We start from the raw sequence: 13,155 nt of genomic DNA, 5'->3' as shown, positions 1-13,155 counted from the left end.
AATGTTAAAAAATTCCATTCTAAGTCCGAAAATCGTACTTGATGTTCAAAAGATTAATTCATTAAAGGTTAAAGTGAATGGAAGTCATGCACCGGTAGGAAACCGGAAAGAGGTGGTGAGTCCATCTGATCGCTAAGTACCAATTTCCTTCGGATCCAATCCTAGACATGCATACCGCCATTGCCACACCTTAACGTCATGGATATTTCTAGGAAACCGATTTGATTAAGTCATTTTAGGAAAAGTGATTAATTTTGGAAAATACTTTCATTACGGAAGCTTTGCTTGTTGTCGTGTTATTTTGAAATCAATTGTTGTTTTTGAAAACGCGCCCTAAAGCTATCCAATTTCAACAGTTAAAATAAGTATTACCTATCTTAGTAATACATATTAAAACCATCAAAAATAATTAAGCGGCCTTATTACATTTAAAAGCCCAAAAACTTCAAACGTAAATAAAAGGATGTCCAGTTCACCAGAAGAAAATCAAACTTTCAGAACGGGTGGCCACTCCGAATTCCCTCACAGCTCCAAGCCCACTATGGTTGGGGATTTCCTACGTGGATGAAAATAAAAGGGGTGAGTTTGGGGAAACTCAGTGTGTAAGGAAAACCCATTCAAAGCCCAAACCAGCTCAAGCCCATTGGGCCTAAGCCCATTCAGGTAACAGTGATACTGGGCTAGGGCCCTTTTCAGATTACAATAAACTAGGCCTTAGCCCCTTATTCAGATAACAGTATGGCCCATAGGCCTATTTCAAAATACATGCAACATCAATAAACATATGCAAGCCTATTTGGGGAGACTACTCGACCCACCAACCACTACACTCCACCCGTACCAGCCATACACTCCATGTGGGAATAGCTTAACCCACCCATTTAACACTCCATAATTGCGACCTTCTTTGCTCAGTTATCGATAAATTGAGGCAAAGCCTCCAAAGTGTGGACAAGCCACTTTCAGTACTTCCTCCGTCAATATCCCAATCCCATGCATCAGATAATAACATGGCATGCAGTAAATAACAACAGTCAAACAAGCATTTAGGTCAATTTAACCCTAAGGGTATTTCAGTAATTTATCTACTAGAGGTAAAACTGTAAATTTTCCACTTTTAAAGGTATTTCAGTAATTTATCTATTTTAGGGTTTTTCATGCATATTCCTACTTTTCACGTACTAACATAATCACGTACCGAGGGTTCTTACCGAATTGGGCTCGTTGGCCCATCATTCCAATTTTGGCCCATTAAGCCCAAAAATATCGAGGGCACAGAAATCATGCACTTTGCAGTCCAAACATTGCAGCTTACCAAAAACATTAATCGATTTACCTCACGAGCATTCTCACACTCGCAAATCTACAAAATACCGGTTTTCTGCATTTCGGCTTTTTGGCTTTTGCCGATCTAGACTAAGAAAGAGGGTGTTAGTTACACACCTGTTTGCGACGATATGCTGACGAGATCCACACACGAACCGCCTACAATTGGTTTACTAACACGTTAATCTAACTATTCAAATACAAACTACGTATTAACCCCTTACAATATTCGACCAACCACACCTACAGATCATAGTAAGCTTATAAGAAATCAATAAGCAACTCACTAACAAATTTTTGTCAATGTTTACCACGTAATCATAATTTCACTGCAAGCTGTCTTCCTGAGCAACAGTCACTAAATCATTTATAACTGGAGCTACGAAACTCCAAATCGAGTGCCGTTAATTTTCCCTGAAAATACACTCATATATATTATATCCATAAAAGTTTCAGAATTTTTGGTTTGGCCAATCAATACCAGATTTTTCTCAAAGTTTTGCATGTTTCACTGTTTGACTAATCTGACCACTCTTCATTATGAATCAAATTTCTCATTGTACAGAATTCAAAATATGTTCTCGTTTATTCCATTTGAAACTAGACTCCTTAAGCTTTAATTACATAATTTATTCAGCTTCTAATTCATCTCCCACAATTTATGGTGATTTTCCAAAGTCACGTTACTGATGCTGTCCCAAGCAGATTTATTACCAAATCACTCTTTCACACATAACTTGCATGCATGTTTTTTTTTAAACATGTATATCACTAAACAATCATCACATATCTATGATTTTACTTAAGTATAATCTCCATTTCATCCTTTTAAAGCACAACATATTAGCCAATTTTTCCCCTTAGCATCTAAGCACATGCATTCTCATTTGTTTGGCTCAACTTCACATATCTTCCATTTTTCATCAACAGAATATGAAACAACAACCATTTCGTTCATTTTAATTCATGACCAAATGCTCACAACACAACCAAAATCCAAAATATGCTTCAAGAGTTAAGCTAGAATAAGAAGAACTCATGAACATCAAGATAGAAGCAAACTACTATGAATTTACCTTCAATTTTCTTCCCCAAGTGACCGAACATTCAAGATCTTTCTCCTCTCCTTTCTCTTCTCTAACTTTCAGCTATGATGAACAAAGATGGACAAAACTTTGTTCTTTTCACCCCTTTTTCTTTTAATAAAACTTCATATTTCATCCATTTAATTCTTTAATACAAAAGACATGAAATTCTTATCATGAAACATTTACCTAACCCATTATCATGAAACATTTACCTAACCCATTATCATGGAACATTTACCTAACCTATTATCATGGAACATTTACCTAACCTATTATCAATTTGTATCAATTTGTACCATAAATTATGGATATCAAGTGCACATTTTGTCTACAACAACATGATGGCTGGCCACTTCATGTAAAATGAGAGGTTTGTCATGCAAATCCTCCTATTTTGCACTCCTATTTATTTGGTCACTTCAATTTAGCCTATAGAATTTTCAAACATTTTCACATAGGTCCTATTTCATAATTTCACTCACAAATGACAAAATTAAAGCATGAAATTTTGCCAACATTCACAGAATTCCCGAAAATTGGGGCGTTACAACTCTACCCTCCTTAAAGAAATTTCGTCCTCGAAATTTACCTAATCCAAACAGATGAGGGTATTGTTGTTGCATCGTCTCTTCTGGCTCCCAAACTCAGAAGTTTCCCCTTCCTTAACTTGTTGAAAACGAGCGACCAAAGACTCATCGTTCAACTGTTTTTTTTCTTAATCTGATCCACCCAGGTTGGCTTCACTTGCAACTGAGCCAACAGACTTCCATCATCATACAGACTCAAACGAGCAAACATTGCTCTCAGATCAGATACAGCTCTACAACTTAGAGCATCGGCTACCACATTAGCCTTGCTTGGGTGGTACTCAATCGAACAGTCATAATCCTTAAGCAACTCAATCCATCTCCTTTGCCTAAGGTTCAGCTCCTTCTGAGTCAACAAATACTTAAGACTCTTATGGTCAGTGTATATAATACACCTTTCTCCGTACAAGTAATGTCTCCAAATCTTAAGTGCAAATATCACTGCTGCCAACTCTAAATCATGAGTCAAATAGTTTCCTTCATGAGGCTTAAGCTATCGTGATGCATATGCAACCACCTTACCCTCTTGCATTAACACGCAGCCCAAACCCACGTGTGATGCGTCACTGTACATAGAAAAATCATTCCCAGACTCCGGCTGAATTAACACAAGTGCTTCAGTCAGAACTTTCTTTAACTTCTCAAAAGCTTCCTGCTGTTTCTTAGTCTATACAAACGGTACTCCTTTCCTTATATGTTTTGTCAGAGGTGCTGCCATCACAGAAAAACCTTTCACAAACCTTCTGTAGTATTCTGCCAGTCCTAGAAAACTCCGTATTTCTGACACTGACCTAGGCGGCTTCCACTCCAAAATCGCTTCAATTTTCCGAGAGTCCACCTTAATCCCCTCAGCAGAGACCACATGTCCTAAGAAGGTTACCTCCCTCAACCAAAATTCACACTTGCTGAACTTCGCAAAGAGTTCCTTCTCCCTTAATACTTACAGCACTATACGGAGATGCTCATCATGTTTCGTTTCAGTTTCAGAATATACCAGGATATCGTCAATAAAGACGACTACTGAACTGATCCAAAATGGTTGGAACACCGATTCATCGAGATCCATAAATGCTGCAGGGCGTTAAATCAGTCAAATGACATAACCAAAACTCGTAATGACCATACCGAGTCCTGAATGCCGTCTTATGGATATTCGCCTCCTTGACCCTTAACTGATGATATCCAGATCGGAGGTCGATCTTAGAAAATACAGAAGCCCCTCTAAGCTGGTCAAACAGATCGTCAATCCTTGGAAGTGGATACTTATTCTTAATTGTCAGTTTGTTCAACTGGCGATAATCAATGCACATCCGCATTGTACCATCCTTCTTCTTCACGAATAGCACTGGTGCTCCCCATGAAGACACGCTTGGCCTAATAAAGCCCCTATCCAACAACTCTTGAATTTGAGCATTTAACTCTACTAACTCCTTCGGTGACATCCTATACGGTGCAATGGACACGGGCGCCGTTCCAGGCAACAAGTTTATTCCAAACTCAACTTCTCGATTCGGAGGCAATCCTGGAAGCTCCTCCGAAAAAACATCTTGGAACTCCTTTACGGTCCTAACCTTATCCACTGTCAGTCCCTCCTCTTCTGACTGATTTACAAATGCCAAATAGGCCTCACAACCTTTCCGAATCCACTTTTCGGCTCTTAAAGCCGACACCACATTGGACAAATAATCCCTTCACTCACCTATCACTATAACCTCCTCATCCTTTGTGGTCCTTAACACCATTCGTTTAGCAGCACAGTCCAGAGTCGCTTTATCCTTAACAAGCCAGTCCATTCCCAAAATGAGATCAAACTCTCCAAACGGTAACTCTATCAGATCTCCAGGGAAAATCTTACCTTTAGTTTCTAAGGGTACATCTCTATACAGTTTGTCTACCTTAACAGAGTGACCCAAAGGACTTAGTATAGATACCCCACTCACAATCTCCTTAGAGCAGTCCAAGTTGTCCATAATCCGTTCTGTGGCCTCCAACCAATATTCTGCCACATTCGAGGCGATACCAGACACACCCCTAAAGATCTCCGCTCCGTTGGCCCAGAGTCGTTTAGAAATCGATCCTCGAATTCCGTTGCCCGAACTTGTCCCGACAACCCTTTCCAGAACACGAAGCATTGCCTGTGACAGGGCATCATCCTCGGCGGCCCTATCATACGACCCATTCTCATCCATCGGTGGTGGTCGTGCAACTCCAGTGGGTATGTGTTCAGAAGACGAAGATCCAGCTTGAGTACTACCTCGGCCTCGACCACGGCCTCTTCTCCGAGTAGCTCTCGTACTCATATCAATTTATCTTGATTACGAATTTTTATGCATCAATTCAATATTCCAGTGTTTATTACAGATGTTTTATGAATCAGACAGTAATTCAAAGTTTGTTTTCGCAGAATCGAAGTCTAGCTACAGTTTCAGTCTCTTATCAGATTTTCCTATGGTTTCAGTATCATCCTATCTAGAGTATCCTAGCAGATTTCAATCTGAACAGATAAGTCAGAAAAATATTCAGAAGAGTTCAGAGTAATACTTACAGACTTGAGCCGGAGATTCGGAATGCCACCTTCTAAAGATCTAAATTTTGAAAATCGAGTTTTTCGTATTATTTAAAAAATTTTCGTTTTCGAAAATCTTTATTTTTGTAAACCCATTCCACAGTCGAGTTGTTGCAACCTAGGCTCTGATACCACTAAATGTAGCACCCCAAACCCGGCCCAGAAATTATGGCCGGATCCGACATGCCACATCAAAAATGTTAAAAAAAAATTCCATTCTAAGTCCAGAAAATCGTACTTGATGTTCAAAAGATTAATTCATTAAAGGTTAAAGTGAATGGAAGTGTGCACCGGTAGGAAACCGGAAAAGAGGTGGTGAGTCCATCGGATCGCTAAGTACCAATCTCCTTCGGATCCAATCCTAGACATGCATACCGCCATTGCCACACCTTAACGTCATGGATATTTCTAGGAAACTGATTTGATTAAGTCATTTTAGGAAAAGTGATTAATTTTGGAAAATACTTTCATTGCGGAAGCTTTGCTTGTTGTCGTGTTATTTTGAAATCAATTGTTGTTTTTGAAAACGCCTAAAGCTATCCAATTTCAACAGTTAAAATAAGTATTACCTATCTTAGTAATACATATTAAAACCATCAAAAATAATTAAGCGGCCTTATTACATTTAAAAGCCCAAAACTTCAAACGTAAATAAAAGGATGTCCAGTTCACGGAAGAAAATCAAACTTTCGAGCGGGTGGCCACTCCAATTCCCTCACGACTCCAAGCCCACTATGGTTGGGGATTTCCTACGTGGATGAAAATAAAAGGGGTGAGTTTGGGGAAACTCAGTGTGTAAGGAAAACCCATTCAAAGCCCAAACCAGCTCAAGCCCATTGGTCCTAAGCCCATTCAGGTAACAGTGATACTGGGCTAGGGCCCTTTTCAGATTACAATAAACTGGGCCTTAGCCCCTTATTCAGATAACAGTATGGCCCATAGGCCTATTTCAAAATACATGCAACATCAATAAACATATGCAAGCCCATTTGGGGAGACTACTCGACCCACCAACCACTACACTCCACCCGTACCAGCCATACACTCCATGTGGGGAATAGCTTAACCCACCCAGCCCAACACTCCATAATTGCAGCCTTGCTGTTCAGTTAACACTAAATTGAGGCAAAGCCTCCAGTATGTGGACAAGCCACTTTCAGTACTTCCTCCGTCAATATCCCAATCCCATGCATCAGATAATAACATGGCATGCAGTAAATAACAACAGTCAAACAAGCATTTAGGTCAATTTAACCCTAAGGGTATTTCGGTAATTTATCTACTAGAGGTAAAACTGTAAATTTTCCACTTTTAAAGGTATTTCAGTAATTTATCTATTTTAGGGTTTTTCATGCATATTCCTACTTTTCACGTACTAACATAATCACGTACCGAGGGTTCTTACCGAATTGGGCCCGTTGGCCCATCATTCCAATTTTGGCCCATTAAGCCCAAAAATATCGAGGGCACAGAAATCATGCACTTTGCAGTCCAAACATTGCAGCTTACCAAAAACATTAATCGATTTACCTCACGAGCATTCGCACACTCGCAAATCTACAAAATACCGGTTTTCGGCATTTCGGCTTTTTGGCTTTTGCCGATCTAGACTAAGAAAGAGGGTGTTAGTTACACACCTGTTTGCGACGATATGCTGACGAGATCCACACACGAACCGCCTACAATTGGTTTACTAACACGTTAATCTAACTATTCAAATACAAACTACGTATTAACCCCTTACAATATTCGACCAACCACACCTACAGATCATAGTAAGCTTATAAGAAATCAATAAGCAACTCACTAACAAATTTTTGTCAATGTTTACCACGTAATCATAATTTCACTGCAAGCTGTCTTCCTGAGCAACAGTCACTAAATCATTTATAACTGGAGCTACGAAACTCCAAATCGAGTGCCGTTAATTTTCCCTGAAAATACACTCATATATATTATATCCATAAAAGTTTCAGAATTTTTGGTTTGGCCAATCAATACCAGATTTTTCTCAAAGTTCCGCATGTTTCACTGTTTGACTAATCTGACCACTCTTCATTACGAATCAAATTTCTCATTGTACAGAATTCAAAATATGTTCTCGTTTATTCCATTTAAAATTAGACTCATTAAGCTTTAATTACATAATTTATTCAGCTTCTAATTCATCTCCCACAATTTATGGTGATTTTCCAAAGTCACGTTACTGATGCTGTCCCAAGCAGATTTATTACCAAATCACTCTTTCACACATAACTTGCATGCATGTTTTTTTTTAAACATGTATATCACTAAACAATCATCACATATCTATGATTTTACTTAAGTATAATCTCCATTTCATCATTTTAAAGCACAACATATTAGCCAATTTTTCCCCTTAGCATCTAAGCACATGCATTCTCATTTGTTTGGCTCAACTTCACATATCTTCCATTTTTCATCAACAGAATATGAAACAACAACCATTTCCTTCATTTTAATTCATGACCAAATGCTCACAACACAACCAAAAACCAAAATATGCTTCAAGAGTTAAGGTAGAATAAGAAGAACTCATGAACATCAAGATAGAAGCAAACTACTATGAACTTACCTTCAATTTTCTTCCCCAAGTGACCGAACATTCAAGATCTTTCTCCTCTCCTTTCTCTTCTCTAACTTTCAGCTATGATGAACAAAGATGGACAAAACTTTGTTCTTTTCACCCCTTTTTCTTTTAATAAAACTTCATATTTCATCCATTTAATTCTTTAATACAAAAGACATGAAATTCTTATCATGAAACATTTACCTAACCCATTATCATGAAACATTTACCTAACCCATTATCATGGAACATTTACCTAACCTATTATCATGGAACATTTACCTAACCTATTATCAATTTGTATCAATTTGTACCATAAATTATGGATATCAAGTGCACATTTTGTCTACAACAACATGATGGCTGGCCACTTCATGTAAAATGAGAGGTTTGTCATGCAAATCCTCCTATTTTGCACTCCTATTTATTTGGTCACTTCAATTTAGCCTATAGAATTTTCAAACATTTTCACATAGGTCCTATTTCATAATTTCACTCACAAATGACAAAATTAAAGCATGAAATTTTGCCAACATTCACAGAATTCCCGAAAATTGAGGCGTTACAAAAACGCCACAAATGTGTATCACGAGTCCAAAAAACGACGCCGTATTATCCTTGTTTTTAGTGGCGTTTTTCCAAAACGCCGCAATAGGTCATACATTAGTAGCAAAACGACACCGTTCTATGTTTTGTTTTTAGTGGCGCTTTTTACAAACGCCACAAAAATGTATTTCGAGTTGAAGAAACGACACCGTTTATCCTTGTTATTGGTGGCGCTTTGACAAAAACGCCGCAAATTTGTGTTATCTGTTTTCTAAACGGCGCCATTTTATTCTTTATTTTTAATGGCGTTTTATATAAAACGCCGCAAAATTGTATTCAGGTTTCAGTAGACGACGCCGTTTTGGCAATGTTATTAGTGGCGCTTGGTTCCAAACATCGCAATAAGCTATATATTACCGGCGTTTTATCCGGAAGCGCCACAAATATGAGTTAAATGTTTACAAAACTTCTGCGTTTCGTTATTTGTTTTTAGTGGCGTTTTATTTGAAATGCCGCAAATTGATTCAGTTTTACGAAAACGTCGTCGTTTTTTTCCATCCAGTATATCCATAACCCTAAACCCGAAATAACTTAGTTTTCCCCCACCCAAATTTCCCCAAATCCCTAACTTTTCCCCTAATCCCTAAATATTTCCCCAAATCAAAATCGAAATATCCTTCTGCCGTTGAAGACTTTGACTGCCGTTGAAGACTCCGAGTGAACGACCTGCTGCATCGCCGTCTCCTCTACTGCGATCGTCACTTTCACTCTTCTCTGCCACAACCAATCGGTAACTTTCAATACTTGTTTTATATCTTTCCCTCTTATTCAATTCCAAAAATCTTGCTTTATAATTTTAGTTTAACGATAAAATTGAATTATGAACAATAAAAAATGTTTTTGTACTCAAATTGGCGGTCAAAATGGTCATAGTCATCTATTCTTAGTTCGATCGATCGAACTGTCAATTTATTTTCAATTAAATAATTTGTTATAATTCTATAAATTTTAAAAATTTATAAAATCTGGTTCAATCATCAACCAATCAAATTTTATCCCAATTCATATGGGTTCTTTCCCTTACTTTGGATTGGTATACTATACTATTTCTGACCCAATTTATTGATCAGCTGGTTAGGTCCGATTTTCACAACATAGACAATTAATGGTATTTATTTCTCCTTCAAATGGGAAAAAAATTGTTTATTTTGTTGACGATGGTTTAGATTTTAGGATTTAGGTTTGAATATTTTTTGATTATCAATTTAATTATATTTTGTAACGATTTATATTTTGATTATAATTATTTGAATGTGCTATTTAGTTCTAAACGTGATTGTCTTGGTAATATCTCAAAAAATATTTATTTTAAGTTTTGCTTTTTAAAATCGAGCAAGGGAATGAAGTTACTTGAAATCAAAATATTTTAGGTTAATTTTATAAATTTATGCTTTGATGTATTATCAGTGCACACTACAGCAAAACATTTGCAACAACTGCTGCATATTTTTGGGCTGAGAAGTTTATTTTGACTGAATTATATCGCAAAACTGACATGAAGTTTTACTAAGGAAATGTCATTGTCTTTTAATTCTCCATCACTTGACCTTGAACATTGACTGGATTACTCACATTATGCCTTATATCAATTTTCAATTTAGATTGTTGTAGTTTGAAGATGATCTATTTGGGTACAAATCAGTTGGATTTTGCTGACATTTAATTTTTAAACTTTTTCAGGGTTATTCTTCTATATCTATTTCTGAGACTCAAGTAAGTTTTTTACTTAATTACTTTTACATTTATGTTCTGTGTATTGAATCTAATTTGATAAATCAATGCATTCCAGGGAGCAATTGAAAAAATGATCAGCCATTCAGATTGATAATTTTTGTATCAGTTTGTTAGCATCCTTATCAAGTATCAAATGCCTATCTGTTACTTCTTGCACACTGCAGGTTGGTTATATAACTCCTTCTTGTTTGGGTTATTCTGTCAAGATTTACTTAGAAACCGTTCTATTTTACAATATTAACTAATGTACTAAACTTCATGATACCGAGTACCTGTTACCAAATTAATATATCATAGTATTTGAATTAATTTTGTACAAAAATATTTTTTTGACTGCTTTTAACCAAAACCTATTTTTTTCTTCCCTATTTTTGTACTATGACGATTGTTAATAAATTTAATTATTACTATAATAATTATATGAAGTAATATATATGAAGTAAAATTATATTGTATACTAAATATGGTACATATACTTTAATTCCTTGTGTTTTGACTTTAAGGATATAGTTCCATGTGTCTGTATTAGTGAATTAATGTTGTACGTATTTCAGTTACTGCTTCCTGCTCCTCCTGCAACTATTGGTTCAACTGAAGCTGTCATTTAATCTTCAAATTAATATTTGGTACTGCTATAGATAAAGTTTTTATATTTGCTTAAACTGAAATATATTTGGCGCTACTCTTATAATCTTACATCTATTCTAGGTACTGTCGAGCACCTGAATTAATATTTGGTGCAACTAAATACACCATAGCCATTGACATCTGTTCTAGGTACAGGTTTCGTTGCTAAATTTTTTTCCTTATTTCTATGCATTTTCACTTTAAATTACTTAACAAATATGCATTTGTGGTTGTTATAATTCGGCTCAAGTGAATTAAGTATGGTTGTTGGATGTGTTTTGGGTATGGTTTAATATTGAATTACATTTTGACTGTAATTTGTTTATTTATTAGTTTGGGAAATGGCAGTGATGAGCTGTTATATTTGGTTGATGATAGATACATGAATACATATGTACTTATGTCATGAATTTTGATGATTTGGGATGTAAAGGTCAAATTGTTATATATATATGTTATTGTATGTTCGGCTATGATATTTGACTATTTATGTTTGGTTTACGATGGCAAGAATGAATATGTTTTAACTGTTATATTGAAGTCATATTAAATGACCGTATATATATAAATTGATTTACTCGTGTATATGAAATTTCAGCATGATTTATAATATATGAAATTTCAGCATGATTTATAGCATATGAAATTGACATGTTTTGATTTGGCTAAATGACATGAAAAATGATTAATGTTAGTCAAGTGAGCAATGTATGAATTGGTTATGTTGCAAGTGAAATTTGGTTATTTAGATATGCTTGTCTGTGTATGTACAATTTTGCTTACTTAACCATGAGGTATAGTTCAACTTACAGTAATATGCGCATGTGGGATATCCTTTATGGGATAGAAAAACAAGCACACCCTTTTATTTCATAACATTAATCAAAGGTATGAATTGCAGCCCTTTAAATAAACTTGAACCAGACCTGATTCTTGTAGCTTAATTATTATTTGAAGTATGAATAAGTATGAATAAGTTTTTATATTTGGTTCAACTTAATTATTATTTGATTCAACTTAAGTATGAATTAATTTTATTACCATGTAGTTTGCTTGTCCATTAAAATTACAACAATAGTGACCTTCTCTCAACCTTATTTTAAATATTTTAAAGATTCAAAGTATATAGGTGGAAACCCGACGGGTTGCCTTATATCGAGTATAAGATATAATGGATCCTCCTAGGTGTAACAACGCCACGTATGATGAATCTTAAAAATTCAAAAGACTTGAAAAAGTTCTATCGAGCTCATTTACTATTGAATATTTATTACCATGTAGCTTGCTTGTCCATTAAAATTACAACAATAGCTGACCTTCTCTCCAACCTTATTTTAAATATTTTAAAGATTCAAAGTATATAGGCTGGAAACCTGACGAGTTGCCTTATATCGAGCTGTAAGATATAACGGATCCTCCTTAGGTGTAACAACGCCACGTATCATGAATCTTAAAAAATTCAAAAAGACTTGGAAAAAGCATATATCATATAGTTTAAAGTTACATAATTTACATAACAACTTACATAACTCACATAACTTACATAATTTACATAACTTACATAACGTACATAACAACTTACATAACTTAACTAATACATGTAGTTTAATCTAATAATTTCCTTAAAAGCATATAGTTTAAAGTTCAAATTTCATAACTTACATAATCTACATAACTTAAATAAAACATAAAAATATATCATATCAAGACTTACATAATAAACAACTTACCCGTGTAACTTATTGCCAACTTTAGACTTCAACAACTACGAAATGGATAGGACTTGGATGAATTTCTCAAGGGCAAGCAATGAGTATCAAAATGGAGTGCAATTTTTTTTAGATTTTGCATTTCACAATTGAAGCCAAGAGAATATGATTCTTTGCCCGTGTAAGAAGTGTGGCAATATCTATTGGCATTATTGTGAAGTTGTCTATGAACATCTAATTGTTGATGGCTTCATTCGGGGGTATAAAAAATAGATTTTCCATGGAGAATGTACACCTAGTGGAGCCTCTTCGACAATTAATC

General features: G+C 35.6%; 1 long non-coding RNA gene across 2 annotated transcripts; it reads right to left on the bottom strand.

Annotated features, from left to right (window-relative positions):
• Positions 1-311: 311 nt before the first annotated feature.
• LOC128282527 (uncharacterized) lies at positions 312-7,324 on the bottom strand. 2 transcript variants are annotated; one of them, XR_008272825.1, is made up of 3 exons: positions 7,205-7,324; positions 1,444-1,485; positions 312-556 (listed from the first exon to the last, which is right to left on the bottom strand). It is a non-coding gene; the product is annotated as an uncharacterized LOC128282527 (long non-coding RNA). The 2 variants fall into 2 exon arrangements; XR_008272823.1 differs by lacking the exon at positions 7,205-7,324 and adding an exon at positions 5,547-5,563.
• Between the last annotated feature and the right edge of the window lie 5,831 nt (positions 7,325-13,155).

Source organism: Gossypium arboreum, chromosome 10 (assembly GCF_025698485.1).
Source record: "Gossypium arboreum isolate Shixiya-1 chromosome 10, ASM2569848v2, whole genome shotgun sequence".
NCBI classification, from domain to species: Eukaryota; Viridiplantae; Streptophyta; class Magnoliopsida; order Malvales; family Malvaceae; genus Gossypium; species Gossypium arboreum.
The sequence above is the reverse complement of the archived record's forward strand: the minus strand, read 5'-3'. Positions and strand labels throughout refer to the sequence as shown.